The sequence below is a fragment of the Artibeus jamaicensis genome, unplaced genomic scaffold (assembly GCF_021234435.1).
Source record: "Artibeus jamaicensis isolate MK-2021 breed Jamaican fruit bat unplaced genomic scaffold, CSHL_Jam_final contig_700, whole genome shotgun sequence".
In the NCBI taxonomy this organism is placed as follows: domain Eukaryota; kingdom Metazoa; phylum Chordata; class Mammalia; order Chiroptera; family Phyllostomidae; genus Artibeus; species Artibeus jamaicensis.
The window spans coordinates 10,975,690-10,994,848 of NW_026521930.1; the positions used below are offsets into that span (position 1 = coordinate 10,975,690).

Sequence of the window (19,159 nt, forward strand, 5' to 3'; positions counted from 1 at the left end):
CTGTTGAGGTTGGTTTTTCCCCCTCTTCTTAAAATTTTCCCCCTCTCTGGACAGCTCCCTACCCTGGTCTAGGACCTGACGCTCAGGGCACCCCGGGGACTCACGCTGGTGGGAAGAAGCCGAGATCACTGCAGACCTTGAAGCCCAGGGACCCAGGAGTCCACTGGAAATTGTTTACATGACATATAGTTCAAGTGAAGAAAACTGTGACAGATGAGGGTTTGGACTGTTAGGGGTGGGGGTTGGGTAGGGGAGTTGCCCTCGGGTGCATTCTGAAATGTAAGAGACTGTTGTGATGAAAAAGCTTTGGAAATAGTGGTAATGGTTGCACAATATTGAGACATTTTTAAATGGTTAAAATGGCAAATTTAACATTATATATGTATTTATCACAATAAAAGTATGTTTAAAAAAATCAAATACATTATTTCGATTTCTTGCACTGAGAGTGTACCCTTAAATTACTATGTGAGTGTATATGTATATATTAACATTTAAATATGAAGAGTATGCCCAGGATTGAGTCATTCTTTTACCCAGGAAAAACGTCCCTACCCACGGAACCGAATTCTCTCCAAGGGACTCCGGCTAAGTGAATGACCCAGGGGATGAGAACTGCCCCCAGCAGGGGAATGCGAGGAGACTGCACCCTGGGTGCTCGGGGCAGCTGACCCGGGTTCCTGTGGAACAGCACTTTCTCTTTTCCGATTTGGTGACGTTCCAGTGGTTTATTGAGGGCTCATAAATATAAAGAAGAAAAACGTCATGAAGATAAACATTTTATAGATGGGAAAGAACACCCATCTTATGGTAGGAAAGTAAACGCAGGGTTCTTTGATGATATGAGAGGCTCCTGTTCTCCTACTGGGCTAGCAGGGAAGATACAGAGCTGGTGTGGAGAGTCCTGAGGACAAAGACCTAAGGCTATTGGGCTCTGCTAAAAACCGTGCAGACCTGGGCCCAGGTAACACTTTGGGTCTAAGGGGCAGTGTGGGGTGTAAGATGGAGACAAAGACCTGCAGTTTTTTCAAGCGTCTCACTGGTGCCCCTCTCCTCCGGATGCTACCTGTTGCATTAACAAATGCCTTCCTGCTGCTAGTTATTCCGGCCCCTGATTCTCCTAAAAGGAGGGGGAAAGGGTTCTTCAGGGGTTAATCCCCTCACCTGTAGCACCGTAAGTGAGGATGGTATCCCAATTCAATGAGCCAGCTGAGTTAACGCCTGCATCCCAGGTCTTTGGGCTCCGTCCGCACATGCACAGTCTCTTTTAGCCCAAGGATGTTGCAAAAGATCTGAGAGGGAATACGGATCGAATGTGGGAATAGAGGGGTACGAGAAAGGCTGGGATAAAACCAGAGAACGATATATAACCCACGGGAAACACAAGAGAGGAAAGAGAGACTAGTATAATATCATTACAGGCTCTCACTTGTCAGCCCTGGTGGCCTAAAGGATAAGTCATTGGCCTCCTTAGCCAGGGATTGTGGGTTTGGGTCCCACCTGGGGTAAAGGATAGAAAGAGTTGAGTTTTAAACCCTTTCCAAGGGTGAAAAGAGAAAGTTACTATTCACTAGTAAAGGAAATCAAGGGATTTTTTAAAAATGGGCCCGCCAGACACACCTTTCACCTGAACTTTGTACATTCTTATACCCTCTCATAAGAGTTGTACTCTTTTAGAGGGATGCTGGTTTCTTTTATACTATTTCAATAACCACCTGTTCTACTTGATGATACAGCAATCATTTATTTTTCTAGATGTTAATTGTATTGCGGTTGCATATACATTTAAAAGTCCTCATATTTTATAAATACTCATTTAGAGATTAAGTTGTACAACAACTGGATTGCCTTAAAATAATGGGCTAGGTGGTAACTGTAGTTAATAATAGCAGATTGTAGCTTTGGCTGGTATAGCTCAGTGTATTGAGTATTGGTTTGTAAACCAAAAGGTTGCTGGTTTGATTCCCAATCAGGGCAGGTTGTGGGTCAGGCTTCTCTGTAGGAGGCAGCCACACACCTGATGTTTCTCTTTCTCCCTCTCTTCCCCTCTCTCTAAAAATAAATAAATAAAATTTAAAAACCTTAAAAAAATGGAAGTTCTTTTATTAAAAAAATACTGTATTGTATACTTGATATTTGCTACAAGAGTAGACCTTAAGCATTCTCACACACAAGAAAAGGTAACTACATAATGAAGCTAAATACCATTTCTGGAAACTGTCATGTCAGTTGGGTGTCTGAGGGTGTGTATGTACTGAGTTGTGACGTTCGATGTGTGTCTTCCTGTGCGTCATGGTCAACAAAGTTTGAAAGCCCTGGTTTAAACAGTGGATAGATACATGGATAAAAAAGAAAATAAAAAAGATAACTGTGAGCTGATGTGTTCGTTAACTGTGATGAATATTTCACGATGTATACGTATATGAAATCATCACCTTGCACACCTTCAAGATATATAATTTTTTAAAGATTTTATTTATTTATCTTTAGAGGGGGAGAGGAGAGAGGGAGAGAAATATCAATGTATGGTTGCCTCTCGTGTGAACCCTGCCAGGAACTGGCCTGCAACCCGGGCATGTGCCCTGACTGGGAATCGAACCACTATCTTTTGGTTCTCAGGCCCGTGCTCAATCCACTGAGCTACACCAGCTAGAGCTCTTTATAAATTTTTATTGATTGATTTCAAGAGAGAGCTGACTTGTCGTTCCACTTATTTATGCATTCATTGGTTGATGCTTGTATGTGCCCTGACCAGGGATCACCAGGTCTCAGGTACCAGTATTGGGATGATGCTCTAACTGATCCATCCGGCCGGGGCCAAGCATAGTTCTCTTTTGCCTTTACAAACCATGAGTGGGACTCTTGTGTTCCTCCAGCTCTTTGGATTCCTTTCTGTAGATGCTAGAGACACTCTTGCATATTATTTTTGATTGTTGTTAAAGATTACGTACTTATTTTTAGAGAGAGGGGAAGGGAGGGAGAAAGAGAGGGAAAGAAACATCAGTGTGCGGTTGCTTCTTACACGCCCCTCACTGGGAACCTGGTCCACATCCCAGGCATGTGCCCTGACTGGGAATCAAACTGGTGACCCTTTGGTTCGCAGGTCAGCACTCAATCCACTGAGCCACACCAGCCAAGGTGCGTCTTAATCTCATTAAACACAAGCCACCACTGAGTTCAGCGCTCAGCCAACCAACCAAGAAACCTGGTAGAACCACATTCAGCTGCATGAGATAACATGCTAAATACAGGCTTTCCTGAAACTGCACCCAAATCAATAAATTCACAAGGTGCAAAATTATATCCTATCTACCTTACTCTAACACCCTTAGATCCATTTCCACACATATTCTCCAGGTCTTTGCTGGCACGACTGAGCAAAACTTGCAAATCTTTTTTAAAAAAATATTTTATTTATTTATTTTTCGAGAGAGGGGAAGGGAAGGAGAAAGAGTGAGAGAGAAATATCAATGTATGGTTGCCTCTTATGTGTCCCCTGCTGGGAACTGGCCTGCAACCCAGGCATGTGCCCTGACTGGGAATCGAACCACGATACTCTGGTTTGCAGGCCCACGCTCAATCCACTGAGCTACTCCAGCTAGGGCCAAAACTTGCAATTCTTTTGGTGTGTAACCTATTTTCTCTTGGGTTAGCATTTGTACTCACTGCCTGCTGCACACTGATCTGACCGTTATGAGGGAAGTGGGAACTGGGGTGGTTGGTGTGGGCTTTCAGGAGAACTGAAAGGTATTCCCTTGCAAGACACCTGCTCCAGGTGAGATTATTGTAGGATATGCAAACACGGGAAAGCTACTCTCTTCAGATGGCAGAGGACGGGCTGCTTTAGAAGTTTAAAACCATGATTAAAGATTCTCAACTTTGTCTGAGCTCACCCAGCTGTCCCCAAGACTTTGGCTCTACGCCTCCATAATCTGTGTCATTTCTTCCACATGAAAGCCTTCCTGAGGCTGTGCACTCCACTTACATTGTCATTCTGTAACATGCATCATTCAATTCTGTATTGAATATTTAACAATATTAGCCCTGCAGCTTACGGATTAGCCCTCATAGCTATAAGATTATTATATGACTGCCATAAAATGTCCCTGTATCTGAACGTGACTTAGGCTGGAAGTTTAAAGACCTGGTCTTGTCATTTTCTTTCTGTAAGCAAGCCAGTACACTCAGAAAACTTTCTGTGCCAGTCCTTGTAGTCACCTTTACTGCCGTACCGGTCAAGTGCGGCAGCCACGTGGTCCCCCAGGGTACTCGTTTCCGTCAGACTTCATCATCATCTGCCAGGCGATAAATGGCTTGATCATGATGCCACTGTGCACCGTGACTGCCAGTGTCCCATTTCATGTTGGCAAGGAGCTCAGTACTACGTTCAAGTCCAAGTTCATTATTGAGCCAGAGTCCATCAGTAGCCAGAATACCATCCATTGGGGGGTGAGGGAAGTGGGGAAAGGTTGGTAAAAGGTATAAACTTTTAGTTACAAGTCGTGGGGATCTAATGTATAGAATGGCGACTACAGTTAGAATTACATATTGTGCACATGAGATTTTCTAAGAGAGGAGGTCTTGTGTTCTCAGCACACAGACAGTAACCATGTGAGGTGATGAATGTTTTGATCAGCTTGGTTGTCATAATTATTTCACAATGTATAGTTGTATCAAGTCATCATAGTGTGTATCTTCAATATATATGATTTTTGTTTGTCAGTTACATCTCAAGAAAGCTAGGGGAAAAAGAAAACCCACTCATTATTTTAACAGATTATTAATAAAAAATGATTAACTAGGTGTGAAGAGTTGTTAATGAGGCAGTTGAGGCAGAAAGGGGACTTAGAGAAAGCAGCTACCACCTACAGGGCTGGGGGACCAAGGGAAGAGGTAAGATTTTTTTCTTTAACTTTAGAGAGAGGCAAGGAGAGAGAGAGGCGTTAACCAGTTGCTTCCCCACCTATGCATCCATTGCCTCTTGCCTGTGCCCTGACCTGGGATCAAACCGCAACCTTGGCGCCTTGGGACCACACTCACCAACTGAACTACCTGGCCAGGGTGAGGTGAGATTATTAGAAGTTAGAAGTTTGGAGAGGATAGTCAAGTTAGGGAGCTTGAAAGCAGATCTCCAAAAAAGAGATGCCACTCGACTAGCATGGGTGTCTTTGGGCTCAGAAAGGAGCTGGAATGCAGACCTCCGAGGAGGGGACCTCCGTGAGCTTGCGCTGGTGTCAGCAATGAGCTGTGATGAGGCCGATTCTGTGAGTGCTGGGATAACCTTAAACTGGATTCAGCTGCGGTTTCTGGAATGCATTGTTGCTGCATGGGTAAAAAAAGCGGGGGCCAATGGGAACAGGAAAGAGGAGGTAGTGAGTCCTTTCTTCCTCCTCCAGCCTTTCAGTCTCTCTAGCTCCTCCCCTTGGAAAACCTACAAAGACCAGCTGGCGACGCAGAGTCTCCTAAAGAGAGTCTAGAAGGGTGAGTTTGAAGTGGAGAGGTCAGAGGGGAATGACCGGCGTACCTGCCCTATCCTGCTTCTCCCACATCCTTACAGGTGTGTCCTGTGTCCCCTTCATGCACTGACTACACAAAAGTCCCTATCGCAGGCTTGCTTCCAGGAAACTTGTCCTTAAACAGTTGGAGCCAGACTCTAAGAATGAGTTTCTGAAGCTGGATCACCTGCGGAGTGCCTGGCGCCGAGGACCACATCACTGACGGTGGGTAGAGTTTAGAGGGACCCTGGCATGCCGGAGCTGTGCAATTATTAAGGCCGTTGCCCGTGTCTGACTAGGATGGAGTGACGTTTCAGTGATACAGTAGAAATGGTAACTGTAAGGACTGGAATTGTGTGGCTGTTGGTGAGTGTCTTCAGTGAACTGAAACAAAGGAATAACAGGCTCAGGTTGACTAATCACCACCTCAAAGCAGTGTGAAAATCTGAGGCCACTTTGGCAGCATTAAAGTTCACCCACTTCCCTTATATCTGAAAGGCCAGTAAAGCCAAAAACCAGGCTCAATGCCTCAGCGTGAAAGTAGAACTCGAGAAGAAGTAGAATTCTCAACCTCAGTGAGTCTCTTACGCCCATGCTGGGGTGTCAGTAATGACCAAGTGACCCTCAGACTTGGAATGGGCCTATCTGGGGAAATGCGTCGAGAACCTTGAACTCTCGGGGCCTGCTAAAGTAGCCCAGGCCTCCAACCTCTTGTCTGAAGACTATGAAGAACCTCAAACAAGGCAGGCCTTACAGGACAATGCTGGCTTTCTTTGGGGCCTGCTCCTACTTCCCCTCCAGGTCACGGGACCAAATACTAGGGTCACGTCCCAGCATGACTCAGTTGGAAAAATCCTGGGCCTGCAAAAGATCTGGAGGATCTGGATAACATGTCAGAGACAATGAGGAGAGTTTGCCCGGAGTGGATCCTCGGGGTTCTGGATTGGGGTGGCGAGAACACAAAGCCGGAAAAGGGAGAGATTATCAGTATGAGACACTCTTCCATGGCACAAGACTTAACATCCTGCAAAGTCCCTCAAACTGGTTGCGATACATGGCTGGCATGGTTTTCAGAGAAGTGGAAAAAGCAAAGCCTACACTGCATGAAGGAGAGGGGTCAGAAATCCCACGGCAAACCGTGAAGGAAGGATTCAGAGGAGACAGCGCTACAGGCACCTAGAATGCCTACAGCGTCGGAGCACAAACCCACCCGCTGAGTGCGGGCATTGGCTGTGCCGGGAGGAAACGCCATTTACCAAGGTGAGAAATCATGCACAGGTGACGGGGGCCCCAGCATCTTTGAGGAGCTTTAGGAGTGACTGTTTTCTGGTCCGGCACATACTGGGACACGTCATAGTAGAAGGTATGCTTTCGTCCCTTGCATCTCCCATGATTAAGAAAGAAGCCCAGCACTCGACAGTACCCAGTGATAGTTCATTTTCTATGTCAATTTGGCCAGGCTGTGGTGCCCAGATGTTTAGTCAAACACCAGCCTAGATGTTGCTGTGAAGGTATTTTTTAGATGCGATTAACATTTAAATCAGTAGACTTGAGTGAAAAGCAGATTACCTTCCATTGGTGGGTAGGCCTTGTCCAATCAGTTGAGGGTCTTAAGAAAAAAGACTGAGGATCCCATGGAGATGAAGGAATTTTGCCTCCGACTACCTTCCAACTGGACATGGGAAGCAAGACTGCTGTGTGTGTCTAATCTCTATTCTCCTTCCTGAGAAATCAGATAAATACGGTCTATTTGGGGGACGTGTAGGATGCCTTAGACCAGACACCAAGGACCCGGCAGGGACCGCTCCACTCCCCAGCCCTCCCCTCCCCCCACCCCGTCGCATCCCCAGGATATGAAAGCCTCGTTTTTCTGGCATAGAGCCAGGACAGAGAGTTGGCGGGGTGCCAGAGGTGCAGGGGAAGTAGGAGGAATGGTCCTCTAGGAACCCAATACCCAGACGAAGACCTGACATCTGACTCACTGACTCGGAGCAGCAGGTCCAGCGCCGCTAACCCTGTAGCCCCCACCCCATCCTCAGAAAGGCGCCCACACTTTCCTCGCTGCTTGCTTCTCGCGGGAGCAGCGCCACCTAACTTCTGCTCCGAGTATCCCACGATGTCCCATTTTCTTTCTACTTTAGAAGGGAAGAGGGGCTGGGACAGGGCTATAGAAGCCTGTGAAGGACTGACTCCCTTCACAGCCGCATCTCTGTCCTGCAAGGGAAGAAAACCGAGGCAGCTGCGGGGGGAAGGGGGACAACACGCAGAATGGTGGAGGCGGCGAGAGTTCTGGGTCAGGGGGCACCTGTCGAGGGGGATGGCACCCCACTAGGTAACGGCTCAGGCCCCGAGTTAGTGAGGTTCTACCTTTAGCTGAAAGTTCACCCCCAAGTCCTTTAATGTCGTTCTCGCTCAGCTGTAGGGCTGAGACTCAACCTCATAAGTGAGCTCAAGTCCAAGTACTTGGGCAGTAATTCTTGGCCTGGTTAGCTCCTGCCAGGACAGTGGGAATTTCAAAGTTCCTCGAAGGAAAACCCTTCAGAGGGGCTCCCAGCCACTTTTGGGTCAAGTCCACTTTTTAAATTATAAAAAAATGCATAACAAAACATTAATGATTCAAAAGCAAGTTGTCCTGGTGAGAGTGGAGGTCGCTCCCACATGTGGGCCTCCAGGTTTTTCTTTGGAAGAAGTTTAGTTTCTAGACACCCAGTCATCTCTGCTCAGTTGTAAAACCATCAGGGCAAAAGTCACACCCAGTGCAGGGCTCAAACCCACACCCCGGAACTTAAGGTTCTCGTGCTTTACTAAGGAAGCTGGGCAGGTAGTTGTGAGGGTTCACCACCCGTAAGCTAGTTGAAGCTGCCTAGAACCTCGCTGTCCTAAGGATTCCGCGCACGCTGCACTGGGGCCTTGCAGCGCTGAATTTGCTGGGGCTTCCAGCAGGAAGCCAGGGACCTGTCAGGCCTGTCTGCTGTCCCCTGTGGGTCTTTGTGCCCCAGGACCTCCAGACAGCCAGAGAGTGGGGAAAGTGGAGGAGGGCAGGAAAGGGACCCGAGATGAGTGCCACTAAATATGGCCAGTAAGGAACGCTGGGGGGGGGGGGGTCTTCACTTACTCAGGGTGTGGGAACTACCTGATGCCAATCACCGACTCTCATTTTCACACTCTTGCCCTTTTTAGGGTGTGGAGGGTGGAGCAAATCAGGAAGGCTCAGGGCTTCTCCATGGGAAAAAGCCAGGAGGACCTTCCACCCTGGGTGGACACTGGGTCCCTTGCTAGTGCGAGAGGAAAGATAAGTTGGGGGCGATGGAGCAGCTGCCCTTGGGGGAAGCAGTGTGCCCCAACCTCATCTCTGACCCCTGCATGGGGGTCCCACACAGACTGCTGAGCCTCGAGGGTCTTCTGAGGCTGAGGCAAGGCCAAGAGGGGGTTCAGCTGAGGACAGGAGCCCTGGGGTCTGTGTGGGACCCCAAGATGATGATCGCCTGGGCAGACCATTTTGGGGGGCAACAGAGAATTATTTTCAGGGTCCTGACATTGTGTCCTATGTTGAATGAAATTTCTCGGCTGGGGTCCATCGTGAGAGACCCCCATGCTCACCCAGGCCACAGGACCTCCTTCATCACTTGCCCCCTCCTCTAGTTACTTGGAGCTGGTGGCCGTGGAGAGGTTCCCAGGGCAGTCAGGTCCGCGGGCCTGGGCGCAAGGATGTGCCTCAGGTCTCCATCCGGGCAGGTTCCGGTTCCGGCCCCAACGCACCTCCTCCTCCTCCTTGCTTCTGGAATGGAAACCGAGCCCTGGCCTGTCAGTTCCCGTTCCTCACTTCTGCAACTGGGAAACCAGGAGGGCGGAGCTCGGGGCTTAGGTTTCCAATAACAAGTGTCAGGACCACTTTTTCTTTTCTTTTTTACGTTGGGTTCTTGGTCTAGGGGGATGATTTTTTGCTTTGCATGTGAGAAATCCCAAGTTCAAATCTCAGAGAAACCCGTCTTACATTTTTTAATGTATTTTACTTTTAGAGAGAGGGGGACGGAGGGAGGAAAAGCAATGTGTAGGAGCTACATCAACTGGTTACGTCTTACACGCTCCAACTGGGACCTGACCTTTCGGTTCCTTTAGTTCTCTGCGGGAACTCAGTCCACTGAGCCACAAATCAGCCAGGGCTGATTTCTTTTCTCACCACCCCCCTCCCCCCACCGAGCGAGGGAAGGGAAACTTGGTCCCTGCCACCAGCGCCCTGGCCGGGCTTCCAACAGTTTCCTGCTCCTCTTGGGTCAGCTGCAGGACCCTGCTTCCAGGGACCAAGAGGCGGGCAAAGCCCTCGCAGCCACGCCTTTCTCCGCGAGAGGGAGACCCTGTCAGTGTCTCAGGATCCAGGGTGACCGAGGAACTTGGCCTGGGAATACGTTTGTGCTTTGGATGTGAAAGTGAGGCAGGAGACAACATGGGAAGGACTCTGAGACTGAAATACTGTTACTGGCCAGCATTTAGCACCCTGGTTACCAGGAAATGCCTTTTACCAATTAAGGTAGAATAAATAGTAAACGAAGGCAGGGAGGAGGAAGGAGACAGGTCTCATACGTGAACTGAGCAGTCCTGAGCCTGGCCTGATAATGTTGCCAGGTGTTCCAACATCACAAGAAACACTATGTTAGCAAGAAAGAAGGGAAGTCTTTGAAATTCTATGTAGCATTTCCACTGTCTGGGAAAGAAAGCCTTGAAACTGCGCTTTTATTCCAGGGCCTGGAATGTGGGAGAGGGTCCTGGTACCCAAAGAAGAGCCCATAAAACCACTTTGGTTAATTGCCTACCTCTGGTCACTATCTGTGTTATGAGGGAGTCCCTGATGCTTACAGAAAGAGCCCATAAATAACTTTAGAAAGTGCCCCAATTTTAATTAACTGCCTCCTGTCACATATTTGTTTTACAACAAGAAGAACAAATGGGATCTGGGGCAAGATAAAGATTCCGGCTAACACACCCCAACACATACCTAAGTTTGGGTAGTCACATTCCCCCAGGAAAGCTGGTGTTACAGAACACAGGGGCCAAGGGCCAAAAAACTGTTACACAACACCCCCCCACAGAACCAAGGGGGAACGATATATTATTACCAAAGGGACCCCCCACTAGGTTTGATTGTCTGTTGCCATAGGAAAGACGTCTCTCAATGCCAGAGATTTGTGAAAAGGAAAGGAAATGTTTATTTAATGCTATACAGACTTAAAGTAGTGACCTAATGTCTTCATTAAGATATCAATGATAGACAAAAGGAACATAATTATGTTTCTCTTCCTCTCTCCTTCCCTTCCCCTCTAAAGACAAATAAATAAATCTTAAAAAAAAAAAAAAGATATCAAAGTCCTTTTTGGATACCTAAAGACACCCACAGTGCTTCCTTCTCCCCCCACAGTGCTTCCTTCTCCCCCTGTCCTAATTCGGGGTACTGTATCTCAGGAAAAGAAGCACATGTCCTTGATTCAGGCTCCCGGCACCGTCAGCTGTGTCGCAGTCCAGTCAGGATCTCTGATTAATCCAAAGCCACGTGGCACCTTCTCATGGCCTACTGGCAAGAGCTCTTTCACCCTCTTCCAGGCAAAGTCTCTCCTGCTTCCAGGTCACGTGACCAAAGGGAGCACCCCAAAGCCATGTGGTCCTCTTCTACAAAAGCTGCAGGGGTCCCCACTCTGGCCCAAACCAGTCGCCACTCTGGGGGGCAGTTGCCACTTTGCCAAAGCTGAGTGGCAGTTTTCTGCTAAAGCTGCATGGTGATTCTCTCCACCCAAGCTGCGGGGGTCCCCACTCTGGCAAAGCCTCGTGGCTCTCTCCTCTCAGTGGCTGCTGTGTCTGGGTTTAAATCCCCACGCCAATCTTCCTCTCTACCCCCATTTCTGACTCTTCCTGCAATCAGTTACACCTGCCAGCATTCCTGTATGATTCCAAGTTTACTGGGCTGCCATCGTGAGTCTGTGGCAGGTGTGGCCCCATGTCATGAAGCCAATCTTGTCCAAGCTCTCACGTAGGTGCTGTCACCTGGGGGACTTGCCCCCAGTTACATCTCAGGGGCGGGGGAGTCCCTTTCCATCCCCCTGGCTCAGAGCATGGCCACAGCTATTTAACATATCTATGCAACCAGTTAAAGGTTATAGATATGTTAAATGACCAGGCCATGCATTAGCTGCAAAGCTGTGGCTGTACAAAACAGCTCTGCATGTTCCTGCTCCATGTGTCCCCTTACCCCACTCACACCTGAGGGGGGAAGGGGTGAGGACATCTTATATGTCTTTTTAATATTTCCTGGACACCTTTAGTTCTGGACCCCATTCCAAATCCCTATTTGGGGCCCCCCTCTTGGCTGTACCCTATATCATCACTGGTACTGCATTTACCCATTAGTCAATATGTAATTTTTTTTCCTCCTATCCCTCCAACTATATAAGTCCTCAGAACAAAGAACTCGCTCTCTCTCTTGGGGACTCTGGGTGCTCTCAGCTCCTGGGCCATCCTGAGGCTCCAGCCTCAGGCTGCCCAGGGGCTTGCCACCCTGGTCTTCAGCCTCTCTGTCTTTTCTCACCCTGCTTTGCCCTGAAACTTTGTCTTTTATCCCCTATTCTACCCAGTCCTGTTCTCATCCATGGGAACAGGCCACTAATAAACTGATTACATGCTATAGATTTGCCGATATGTAATTCTTTACATGAATCAGCAAGAAGAACCAGGTCTCCTTTGTCAGCAAAAGGTTATAAATTCAAATTCTGAAGGAGCCTATGTTTCCAAAAGTCTTTCTCCTTTTTGAGGGGCTGTCCGAAGGGCCTTCCACAACCAGGGGAAAGGAGAAAACTGCAGCAGGAGACTGGGCATGGGGGGGGGGGCTGTGCCTCAGTGTTGGGGCCACCAAGGGACTGGGGTCCCCACGATGCTCCTGAAGCTGCACTGCAGACACGGAGCTTTTCTTTGCACTGGAAGAACTGCAGCGCCTTGTCATTATCCAGGTGTGGTGAGACCGACAGTCCCAGCCATTGAAAAGATGGCTTGTTACTCTCGGGTCCCAGGAGGAGGGGAAGGATGGCCTCACCAGGGAGCCGCAGAAGCACCAACATTGGTCAAGGAGCAGAGGGAGTGAGGGGAAAACCTGGGCCAGAGCCTTTATTGTGGTTCCACAGAAGGCGAAATAGGTGAAGCAGGTTAAACAGGTTTAGATGGGCTAGTTTCATGATGTCCGCAGGCTGTGGGGCACAGATTTGTCCTGGGCTGAATGCTTCCCCACCTCCGGTTCTTCTGGAAGGTGCACAGTGGCCCCGAGTGTGAGAGCCAGCTAGAGGAGCTGGTTGGGGCTGTGGATTGGTTGGTTTGCATTCAAAATGCCTGCTCATGGAGGAGTTGTTTGCTATCTCCGAGAATTAGCTAACTCTGGGAATGGCAGTCAGAGCATCAGAGTGCAGAAAATAAAAGATATGGCTAATACAGGCGGGGACTGAGGAAATTTCTGGGGGTTTCCAATCTGGGAAGAATTTCCAGATCCCAATCACAGAGTTGAGCCTGGCCCAGGATCACCTCCAAGGCACCCAGCCCCCTGCCCTGCAGGCTGCTTCAGGGCCAGAGTTCCCCCACTCCCCTCCCTCCTGGAGCCTGTAGACTGGCAGTCAGGCCAGCGGGCCCATCTCTCTGATCTAAGCCTCCCTGGGCTTCTCTGCCTAGGCCTCAGGGTGTAGATCTGGGTGCCTCTTTCACGCCTTCTGACTGCTGTGTTCCTGAGTGAGTTCTCCCGCACAGAACCCAGGGCCCACGTGGGTGCGCAGGGAGGCCTCTCCCAACCCTGAGGTCCATGGCGTCAAGGGGAAAACCAGGCGCCCTGGCTAAGGCTTTCTTCTCTGGTGGCTAGAACCTTTTAAGCTTCGTAGTCCTGAAGGGGAAGTGACTGCCACCTCTGCAAGCAGGAGAGTTCCTCTCCAAAGTCCTCCTCTGTGTTGAGCCTCCCTCAGGGGCCCCTCTCACTTCTTCACTAGGGTCTGCTTCCCTCTACACCTAGCCTCAGTCCAGGGCCTGGCTTCAGCTGGGCTCAGCTGTCATTTGTCCAATGAATGGGGAGAGGACAGTCTAGGACAGCAAGTGCACGCTGCAAAGGAAGGTATCTGCACAGCAGGGATTCAGCTTCAAATTCCAGAGGAATCCATAGTTTGTTGTCGCTGGTTATTTTAGGGCATAAATGGAGCCCCTGGCAGACTGGAGTAGGGTCTGGGATTGTGGGGATAGATGGGAGACAGGCCGCGTGGTGGACGCAGATCCCAGCTGGACCCCAGTAGTCAGACTGGGCCTGGATATCTAGGTGTGCTCAGTGGACAAGGAGACACCTTGCCCCAGGTCAAGGGCACTGGTAATGTGGGATGTCTCCCCTGAGGGGTCTGTGAATTTCCTCAGCATCCTTGCTCATCCTTCTGCTCCCCACTTATACATCTCCCTGTCCTGTGTGCCTTCCTGGCTGTGGCTTGTGCTGGGAGGCTGGTCATGGACTCCAGAAGTCCGATTCCTGGTCAGGAGCAAGTGTGAATCTGGGGATCAGTGTGCAGTCCCTTCAGTGTCTGTGTCGTGGGAGGTGGTGTGGTGCTGGGAGCTTCTGGGAGCCTAGGGGTGTGGGTGTGGGGAGAGGGAGAAATTCGTTCCCAGCTTCACTCCACAGCCCATCCCTTAGTAGAACAAAGGAGGACCTCAGGCACTTTCCCAAACGGACAGTTTCAGTTTTCCATGGGTGGGGGGAGAACAGGGGAGCAGACTTGCCAACTTGGAGTCTCAGCCTGTGGCGATGCTGAACCTCGTTCGTTCCTCTCTTGTGCATGGGGACCTGAATCCGATCCTTCATGGACACCCACTGGAATGGAGAGGGGCAGTTTGTGGGCAAAGAAAGGAGTTTTAGATCTTCGAGGGCGCTGCTGGGTTGAGCTCACCAAGGAGGACGAGGATTAACCACAGGACCGTCTGTGGCTTATAACTCTAAGAATATGATTTTCACTTAGAGTGTGAGAGGCCCGGGGTTCAAAGCCCCACTTAGCCCCCCTTTGAAGAGTGGCTGGTGGTTGTTTGTTGGAACCTAGGGTCCCTGAGCTCTGCTGTTGGGTTTGTGTTTGCCACACGACATGCCCAGCCAGGGTGACCCCTTCATCCTTTCTGCTAGTGGTCTGCTCTGCCCTGAGGGGCCGCCCCATGTTGAGCAATGATTTAGTAAAAGTTAACGTTTTATAACTGTAGATGAGGAGATAATAGTAGTGGCTTGCTCTGTTGACTAAACTAAAGGAAAAACTGTGGGTGGCTTTTCTCTGGTAGCAAATTTCCAGTGGACTCGCTTTGCTCATAGAGGAAGTTGAGGAAGGAAGCAGGTTGTAGGAGACCTGGCACCGCCACCTGGGGCGTGGAGGGGCGGGGCGCAGCGGAGGGGCGGGGCGCAGCGGAGGGGCGGGGCGCACACTCCCTGCCTGCCTGACGACATGGGGTTGGTGCATTTAAGAGATTGTACCTAAACGCAGTATGCCAGGAATTACTCGGAGGTCCATGCAATTTGTGCGTTTTTTGCTGTCCAAAGGATATTACCCTCCCCCACCCCGCTATAATGTGCTGTATTTTGTTGGAATCTGAATTTGTTCAGTGAAAAATTTGTCTTCATGTTTGCTAATTGTTTCTTTTCACTGACATTTGAACACATTATTTTATAAATGATGGGATTCCGGGTAAGAATGGAATGCTTTTTTTCTTTGAATTTCATTTTTAAAAATTGTATCAGTTTAGAAAGTCCACCTAAATGTTGTGGTTCAGTGCACTGGTTTTGCTCCTGTGACTGGAGGAAAGAGTGTTAAATTTGGTATTTTATTTTATTTGTTTATCTTTTTAATCTTTTTTTAATTGTTGTTTGAATACAGTTGTCTCCATTTTCCCACCTCTTTCCCCCGTTCTACCCACCCCCACACCTCACCCAAATCTGGCATTTTATAACATGTTTCTCTAAGGTTAGATATGATTTCTAAATGTTACTTTTAGTTGTGTTTGCTTTTGGTACAGTAAAATATTGACCTTGTTTTTTTTTTTTCCAATAGTTCCTGATATTTATTTATTTGTTAATTAAATATTTTATTTATTTATTTAGAGAGATGGGAAAGGAGGGAGAAAGAGGAGAGAAACATCAATGTGTGATTGTCTCTCATTACTGGGGACCTAACCTGCAACCTAGGTGTGTTCCTTGACTGAGAATTGAACCCCCAACCTTTCGGTGTACAGGTCGACGTTCCAATCAACTGAGCCACACTGGCCAGGGCTGATAACAATTTATCTTTTAAAAAAATATATTATTTATTTATTTATTTTTAGAGAGAGGGGAAGGGAAGGAGAGTTAGAGAAACATCAATGTGTGGTTGCCTCCCATGTAGCCCCCACTGGGAACCTGGCCTGCAACCCAGGCATGTGCCCTGACTGGGAATCGAACCAGCGCGACTCTTTGGTTTGGAGCCTGAGCTCAATCCACTGAGCTACACCAGCCAGGGCTGATAACAATTTATCTTATTTAAAAAATTAAAAATTATTTTGCCCCAACTGTTCTTGGTCTGCCCTTTGGGTAGTTCTGAGCTGCTGGAACCTGCCACCTGGCCCTGACTGAGAGAAGGTTGGAGACTCCAGGGTGCCCACCAAGTTACCTGCCCCGGGGTCTCTGCCTTGGAATCTGTTTTTTTTGGGATACAGGGGCCAGAGTGAAGCAGCCCTGAGCAGCCCTGGAAGAAGCAGGTCGGTCCCTGCAGGGCAGGTGTGAGCAGCTGAAACTGGTACACAGACTGGGGATGAGAGAACACTCAAGTTAATGTTGCTGGATATGAGCATGGCATTGGGGATATTTAAAAACAGAAGGGCTTTAATTGTAGAGATATTTTTTTAAAAAAGCAAAATGCTTTGATGGGTAAAGCAATACTGTATGTTCTTTAAAATATGTTTAAAAATGTGAAGATGTGTTTTTTTAAAATTTATTGATTGTTGAGAGAGAGACAGATAGATAAACAGACATCGATTTGTTACTCCACTCACTCATACATTCATCTGTTGATTCCTACACGTGCCTGGGTGGGGGCATCTCACACACAACCCTGGCAAGCACTGGGACTCTGCTCCAGCTGAGTGCTACCCAGGCGGGGTAGACAGGGTTTCAGAATTTGCAGGTTCAGGGGAGGCTGTGCAGAGGGTTTATGAGAACTCTGTATTTATACTCAATTTTGCTGTGTACCTGCAAAACTTCTCTTAAAAAAAACAGAAAAAAATTTCAGCTACTATTTCTTCTAATACTATTAGCTCCATCTTTCTCCTCTCTTGGATCTCCAATGACTCAAACATGAGATACTTTGTTAAAGCCTCAAAATCCCTGAGGCTCTGCTTTTTAAAAGAAATCTATTTTCTTTTTTTCCCAGATCAGATAATTTCTATCGTTATATCTTTAAGCTCACTAATTCTTACTTCTTTGTTCATTCTTCTGTTGCCTATCCATTATTATTTTGTATTTTTGGTTATTGTATTTTTCGGTTCTAAGTTTTCCATTTGGTTATTCTTTATATCTAATATTTCTTTGAGACTTTCTATTTTTCAGTTTGTCTCAAGCCGCTTGTAATTGCTCATAGAAGCGTGTTTATGGTGGCTGCTTTACTGCCTGTCAGGCGGTTTCAGTTTCCGAGTTGATATTTCTTGATTATATTTTCTCCTTCGAGTTGATATTTTCCTGGTGCTTAGTATGACCAGTGATTTTTCATTGCATCTTGAATATTTTCAGCATTATGAAATAGATAATATTGTCTTCTGGTTTACCAGTCTCCTCTGACAAAGCGCCCTCTGGTGGGGAAAGAGGGAGCCGCCCCGTTGTTGCGGCCTCCTTCACTGCCGGCAACAAGGGAGTTGATGATCACTACTAGACCTCCACTGACACCTTCTGGCAGGAGAAGAGGATGATCGCTTCTTATTCTAAGCGGACAAACAGAAGGTTGGGTCAAGGACCACATTCATCATCAGAGGCCAGAGAAATGCGGGGCAGGATATGGAAGCTGCTGCCAGGACACTGGAAGCCCTGCAGCTTCTGCTCAGATCCTAGGAAGGGAAGGGGGAAAAGAGGAAAAACTGGGGACAGAGTGCAGGGGTGTATTTCGTGTAGTGTATGCTCAGGGCATCCTGACACCACACTGGTCATCGTTGACAAGAAGTAGTAGTGTAAGGCCACTGGCCAGAGCCTGGCTCACCGTGAACGTGGTTCAGGGCTTCCTGGACCAGGGCCCTGGCATTATCGGTCCAGTGTGGCTGGCTGGGTGCTCCCTCGGGGGGTTCAGGAGCTACAGAGGTATCCCAGATGGATACTTCGGGAAGGAGTAGAAAGGGTGAGGTGAGAACCTGAGACCTCTAGCACCTGAGGTTTGAATCACACACCTGAACTTGTCCTGCACCTGTCATTTCCTTGTCCCACCAAAACACTGGCCTTTCCTGCTCCCAAATGACCCCACAGGGGGTTGGGGTATGTTCATAGCCCTGAAGGGGAGGGTGGTTTAGTGTCTCCAGACCTGGTACCGACTGCAGCTCAGGGGGTCTGGAGCTCTGTTCTGCCTCCCCTAGTTCTGGGTTTGGTTGGCCTTTCCATGCCCAGCAAACCGAGACTTTCACCGCAGCTGAACTTGTGGGTCTTTTTCTCTCTCTATTGCCCAAGGTATAGGTTAGAGCCACGGTCCCCAGATCCTTCTGTCCAGAGGAGCCCTGTGCACTGCAGCTCCCACTCTGCTTGGCCTGGCAGCATATTTGGACGAGAAGTGTAGGTCTCTTTGAGGCTTAGGGGTAGGTGCACCGGTGACTCCAGAGTGGCCTGGGGCTTTCCTGGCCCTCCCTCAGGAGGCTCTGTTCCTGGGCTGATGTCCTCATCTGCCACCCCCACTTCTTTGGCCCTGAAGGTGGTGTCCCCCACAGAACTCTGGAGAGGGTCTCCCGCCTGCTCTTCCCTGTACATCCCAGTCCACATCCGAAAATATTCAAGACTTCAAGACTAGACTCCTCTGGGCTTTCTCATTCCCGAGATGAGAAGGAGGCCCATGAACCAATAACCACCCTCTTCTTCAAAGGTCTGGAGAAGAATCCTTCCTTGTCTTCTAGCTTCTGGTGGCTCCCAGCATTTTGGCCTCTAGACCCACCACTCCAGTCTCTTCCTCTATGAGCCTCTGTGTCTTCATATAACCTTTTTATAGAGACACCAGCTATTGGCAGTGGCTGGGTGGCTTGGTTTGTTGGAGCACTGTCCCATACACCAAAGAAAAAGGTTGTAGGTTCGATTCCCAGTCAGGGCACATACCTAGGGTGCAGGTCCAATCCCTCGTCAGGGTGTGTACAGGAGGCAACCGACCCGATGTTTCTCTCTCACACTGATATTTCTGTCTCTCTCTCGCTCTCCTTCCTCTCTCTAAAATCAATAAACATACAATAAAACATTGGATGAAGATTAAAAAAAAAAGGCACAAGTCATTGGATTAGGGCCCATCCTCCTCCTGTATGATCTCACTTTAGTCAATTATATGTGCAAAGGCCTTACCTTCTGAAGTTCCGGGTGGCCAGCAGTATTGGACGGACACCATCTAACCTAGTACAGTATCTGTCTGGGGAAAATTTTTATATTT

General features: G+C 48.5%; 1 non-coding gene across 1 annotated transcript; it reads right to left on the reverse strand.

The window, feature by feature from the left end:
• Positions 1 to 15,124: 15,124 nt before the first annotated feature.
• LOC128628358 (small nucleolar RNA SNORD78) lies at positions 15,125 to 15,197 on the reverse strand. Its single transcript, XR_008392742.1, has one exon. It is a non-coding gene; the product is annotated as a small nucleolar RNA SNORD78 (small nucleolar RNA).
• Between the last annotated feature and the right edge of the window lie 3,962 nt (positions 15,198 to 19,159).